The following is a 6606-nucleotide window of genomic DNA, read 5'->3' on the forward strand; positions in this document are numbered from 1 at the left end:
ACCGGGAGAGGGGCAGATGGCGGGGGCATTTATGGTCCCCCCCCCCTGGGGACTCCGAGGCTTGATTAATCGACGCCATTTTTGTTGAATTTTGAATAGGAAGTGTAGTGTGTACTGTGCATGTAGTTTGGTGAAGATAGTTAGAGAAATTTGTACTGGAGAGCATGCTGGCCTACTCTCTGTGTAACTGAGACACTGAAAAAGTTCAGCAAAGGGGGATGGTCAGGAACTAGTCCTGAGGGCTGATGAAACGGGAGCTCCAGCACTCCCTGTCATCAGCCTTCCATCCACCTCGGGAGTACTGCATATATATATATATATATATATATATATATATATATATATATATATATATATATATATATATATATATATATACAGGGTGTAACGCGACGTATGACAAAAACTTACACCAATGATCTATCATGTAATTTTGAGTATATTTTGTTCTATAAACATATGCTCTCTGCGACCCCATATCAATACCCAGCATTCGGCTGTTTTGTGGAAAAGCTTCGTGCCTTGCATGTGCCATTGGGTGAGAGCTTGGCAGGGCGACGGGAGACGAGTATTATTAGCTTATACTGCACTGTACATGAAAATCCCATATCCTATCAGTACACACGAGTTTTAAGAAGAAACTTTACGTAGTCTATTGATTCTTTAACATCAAGTCATGCATTCATGCAATTCTTTTGCACAAATCGACTGTAATTAAGGATTAAATTCAAAATTTTATGGCTTGCAAGGGAGCAGGAAGGGAGGGAGGACAGGCTGGTGTGTTGTGCCAGTTATGTAATATTTGGTTTGTAAGATGTTGCTACCAGCATTATCATAACACCCACAGCTCACTCAGTGAAAGAACATTACTCTACTGAGTGACTAGCATCACTTTAAGTCAGGAGTAATATTATTATTCATTAAAATTTTTCTGCTGCAAGTAAACGTGGCACCATTTTTTTCATATGCTGTTGACGTGAGAACAGTGACACAGGATTGCCAATGTAATGGCTATGTAGCTAGACCTATTTTTTGCTTCTACTTGCGGCACTAACATCTGGCAACATGATATCTAGCTACATTCTGGATATTTTTGCCATTTTTAGGTGATACTCTAGAGATTTTATCGTATTTTCTAGCGATGTTTTGCAGTGTTTATTATCTAGCGACATTCTAGCAAATTTTCATGACTAAACTAGCGAGATTGATGATAAGGACTTGGCAACCCTGCGTCCACTGTCATTTGAAAGGGAACATTTGCAAGGGAGGCACACACTTCAAATACTGTTCTCTTTGTTCTGTTGTTCACCGGGTTCAGCTTCACATGTTCATTAAACAGCATGCCACGTACGTACAGCAATGAAGAATATGGAGATATCGAGTATTTTTTTACGGATTCTGCGATGGTAATGCCAGTCTGCAGAGAGGAACACAAGTGGAGATACCCAGTGGCGCCACGTTTACGTGCAGCAGAAAAATTGTGATAAATAAAATTCTTCCTGACGAAGTGAGGCTAATCTTCCTTTAGAATAACGTTTTTTCACTGTATGAGCTGTGGGTGTTATGATAATGTTGGTAGCAACATTCTACAAACCAAATATTACATAACTGGCAACAACACACCAGCCTGTCCTCCCTCCCTCCCTACTCCCTTGCAAGCCATAAAATTTTGAATTTAATCCTTAATTACAGTCGATTTGTGCAAAAGAATTGCATGAATGCATGACTTGATGTTAAAGAATCAATAGACTACGTAAAGTTTCTTCTTAAAACTCGTGTGTACTGATAGGATATGGGATTTTCATGTACAGTGCAGTATAAGCTAATAATACTCGTCTCCCGTCGCCCTGCCAAGCTCTCACCCAATGGCACATGCAAGGCACGAAGCTTTTCCACAAAACAGCCGAATGCTGGGTATTGATATGGGGTCGCAGAGACCATATGTTTATAGAACAAAATATACTCAAAATTACATGATATATCATTGGTTTAAGTTTTTGTCATACGTCGCGTTACACCCTGTATATATATCAACGCGTAAGGAGGGGGGCAGATATACTGTAGGTAGTGATCATCAACTTGTTGTGTCAAAGATTAAAGTAAAACTTAAGAGAAACGTTAAAGGCAATTGTACAGGAGGTAATAATTATGATTTTCATGAGCTGAGAAGTGATGAGAACACGAAGGAAAAGTTTCGGTTGGAATGTAGGAACAGGTTTCTAGTCCTGCAGACTTTGATGGAATCTGAAGACAATGATATTAATCAAATGTGGAGAGAGGTAAAAGAGGTTTTGCATGAGAGTGCTAAGGTTACTATTAAGAAAAAGGGAAAAGCGAGAAGGAAAAAGTGGATGTCAGATGAAACATGGAATGCAATTCAGAAAAGGAAAGAGGCGAAGTTAAGAAGTGAAGAACAACATGTTGATGGCCAGGTAGTTGAAGTACTTAGAGCAAAGTACTGGAGTTTACATTCTGAAGTAAAAAGACTCGTTAGGCGTGATAAGAGGAGACTATATGATGAAAAGGCGACAGAGACAGAAATTAAATTAAGTAAAAATGACGGTCAGAGCACAAGAGCAGCGTATCAGGCCATAAGGGAGTTAACTGGGACTGAAAAGAGAAGGAAGGAAGGAACTTCCTGTACGAAATAGAAATGGTAATTTGATGACTAAAGATTTGGATATAAAAGGAAGGTGGAAAGAGCACTTTGAATCTGTTCTAAATAGACCAATCCCAGCTGAAGAGGACATTTTGCCAGCCGAGAGAGATTTGCAGATAGAAACAGGGGATATAACTTTGGAAGAGGTAGCAAAATCTATAAAGGAGTTAAAGAATTTTAATGCCCCAGGAGAGGGTGGAATATTTCCTGAAATGCTTAAGGTGGGAAATGACGAGTTGATGAATGCGCTTTTGAAACTTTTTAATGTGGCTTGGGATAATGGTGGAATTCCAGAAGAGTGGAAAAATGGAGTGATTAAAAAAATACCAAAAGAGAGAGACTTAAGTATGTGTGGCAATTGGAGGGGGATAACTTTGACTCCTGTAGTTGCAAAAGTCTTTTCAAAATCTTGTTGAACAGAATAGAGCCAGTAATTGATAAAATTTTAAGAGACGAACAAACGGGATTTAGAAAGGGTCGAGGTTGTAATGATCAGATTTTTATTGTAAGGCATCTAATGCAACAAGCTAATGAGATGAAGATGCCACTTAGTATGTGTTTTGTGGATTTTGAAAAGGCGTTTGATAGTGTTTCACGTGGAGCTGTGTTGAAAATTATGAGATTCTATGGTATACCAGAAAAGTTTGTAAATATTATTAGAAGCCTGCATGAAGGTACTTTTTGTAAGGTAATGGTGGGTGGTTCTTTGAGTGATCCATTCAAGTTAGGTCAGGAGTGATTCAAGGAGGAGTTCTTTCGCCATTGCTGTTTGTTTTGGTTATGGATTATGTTATGAGAAAGGTTGTAAGGGGAACAGGTGCAGGAATTAACTGGAAAGAAAATAAGAAGCTGATGGATTTGGACTATGCTGATGATATTGTACTGATTTGCAGAAGTATTTATGAGATGCAGAGGGTGCTTGATTGTCTGGTGGAGGAAGGAGAAAAAGTGGGATTGGTAATAAATTGTGGAAAGACTGAAATTATTAATATGAACGTGGAGAACCAAGTCGTTTGTGTAACTGGGAATAATGTGGTGAAGAATGTAGAAAACTTTAAATATCTGGGAACAATTGTATCATCTAATGGATCAATAAACAATGAAATTGAGGAGAGGATTAGACAGGCTTGGCGAGCTGTTGGAATGTTGAAATCTGTTTGGAATAATAATATGCTTTCTGTACATACTGAAGTGAAAATTTACAAGTCCATGGTTAGACCAATTTTAATTTATGGGCATGAGTCATGGTACAGTACAATTGCAACAGATCAGAAAGTATTAGTATTTGGGAATAAAATACTGAGAAGGATTCTTGGAGTAAAGTGGCAAGACAGAGTTACAAATGAAAGAGAAAGGGATATTACGAGAGTGGAACCATTTAATGATTATTTGAGACTGTCTCGCTGGAAGTGGCTGGGGTACATATACAGAAAAGAAGGCCGTTTAATACAGGATGTGCTAGAGTGGACTGCTAGAGGAAGAAGAGGTAGAGGTAGGCCGAGGGAAACCTGGTTGAGGACAATGAAAAGAGAAGCAGGAGAGGAGTGTTGGTGGGACCTGAAGGAGATGGCAAGAGACAAATATTGGTGGAGAGAGTTCATCGAGGCCCTATGCATCCCCTGGAGTGCCACAGGAAATGATTGATTGATATATCAACGCTGGTAGACTTTGTTGGAATCGTGGAAGTGAATGAGTTGATGATATTGCAGCAGGATTTTACGTTTAGTTAAATGCAGTGGTAAAGCCAAAATACTAGTGCATTTGCAGAACAGAATATCTTTGGGTTAAGAATATCTACATCCAGAAAAGAGTAGAAATTGAAATACCAAAGATTTCAGCAAACACTCACTGTTGCAAGAGAAAATGTAGTAGAGTCCAGTTTATCAGTTAAGAATATATGCTTGTAGGTAATGGATGATTCAGATGATGTAAGAAAAAAAAATCGAAAACTTCGCAAAAAACATAAACAAAGCAAAGCGTATGCAGGTTCGAGGCAGAAATCCTCGAAAATCAGTAGTAAAACTAGCACAGTACAAGCAATAAAATTCTAAAGAACTAACAAAAAATGACCAGAGAAAAAGAAAATATCTTTAATGAGGCAGCCGAACCGTGGAAAAACATCAATAATACTTAAAATTAAGACAGCTGAAAGTTTAACACGAGTAGACTTGGAAAGAATGATGGCCGAATCAACAAAACGTAGTCTTGTTCTATCAGTGGTTTAGCATGTCTCAAATGCCCATGGGCCGTTAACACCTCCCTCTCCTTTTCCTTATTTCCGCTCTCATAATTGCATTCGGGCTAGTTAGACGGATAGGCAGACAGATGGACAGATAGGTAAGACAGAAAGACATAACAAAAATGATATGTCGTGCAGTACGTTATCATTACCGTAGTAAATGGCTGCACGTGGTTCCTACATACATGCACATGCTGAGCTGACTGAACTCTTCTCTCTACACTGTGACAGTCAATGTTCGGCCTCTGGAGTGGTGTATCTCTGATACTGTCGCAACGTTCGTAAATTATTAGGTATGTATTAAACATTAGAGTTACTGCTTGGATTCCTGATAAATAAAGTTGCTATAGAATCACCTTTTTATTAAATGTGCTACCCATTATGGCAGTCAAGGGTATAGCAGCTACATACTGTCTCTCTCTCTCTCTCTCTCTCTTATACGTAAACCCACACCCGCGCTGTTCAACACATTCCCACCAACTTACTCACCCCCCCCACCCAACCCCCCCCACACACACACATTCACTCAAATTGGCACACATATCCACACCCACACCCACACACATTCCTACATCCGTATTCATACACATATTGTCCCACACGCACCCACGTACACACTCAGCCACACACATATGCACGCACTCACAAACACACACCCAAACTTACACACACACACACACACACACACACACACACACACACACACAGTCACAAACATGCTCAGTCTCACGATCACACCCGCCTCTGTCTGTCTGTCTGTTTGTCTGCCTCAGGAGAATAAAAAAATATAAAGGGTAACTGCAAATGGCCAGGCTGGACAATGCTACAAAGGTCCAGTAAAAACGTGTCTAGAAAAAGGAAAGGATACAATAAAGAAGGCTCTTCCCACCCACTAAAGCCTTCAGATAACACTGGCACAAATTATTGAAACAAACATCATGTAGTAATGAAACACAAACATGGAAAGAATATAAGGAAGGGCGAAAGGAAAACTCATATCATCGTTGAGTAAGCCGAGTGAAAAAAATGGTTTGGGTAAGATTTATGAGTATATCCAATTATTATCGATCATATGCCAATTGCGCTGCCAGGACTTTGAAGTGTAATCAATCAGTCAATCATATGCCTATCTAATCTACTTAATAAGCTCTCGTTGCGACGTGCAACTACTGCTTCAATGTGTAGCTTATACCTCTTATTTACCAAACGATTTCTTACTAATTTACTTACTAACACGGAAGATTTCGAGCCAGAAACTATTTCCTCGTGTTTTGTCCTATCCTCTTACAGTTAACACTGTGCTGCCATCCTTCAAAATTGTTTATTTTATCCAGTTGAATACTTTAATTAATTTCTTACTAGCGTTTTTGTTGAGTGACAGTTTGATTCCGTCTTCGCTGGAAAGGTTTCCTAACATGTATGCATACATACGGTACACACACACACACACACACACACACACACACACACACACACACACACATACATTTTATATATATATATATATATATATATATATATATATATAAATATATATATATATATATATATATATATATATACATACACACACACACACACACACACACACACACACAGGATGATTAAAAAAAAAGTTTTCATAAATTTGAGGACATATTCATCAGACAATAGTAAGACTATATTACTCTATGACGTTTCTGGTGAGTATTTGTAATTTCGGAAATAT

The sequence above is a fragment of the Coenobita brevimanus genome, chromosome 112 (assembly GCF_032717465.1).
Source record: "Coenobita brevimanus isolate Jiangsu-jjx chromosome 112, ASM3271746v2, whole genome shotgun sequence".
Classification (NCBI taxonomy): Eukaryota; Metazoa; Arthropoda; class Malacostraca; order Decapoda; family Coenobitidae; genus Coenobita; species Coenobita brevimanus.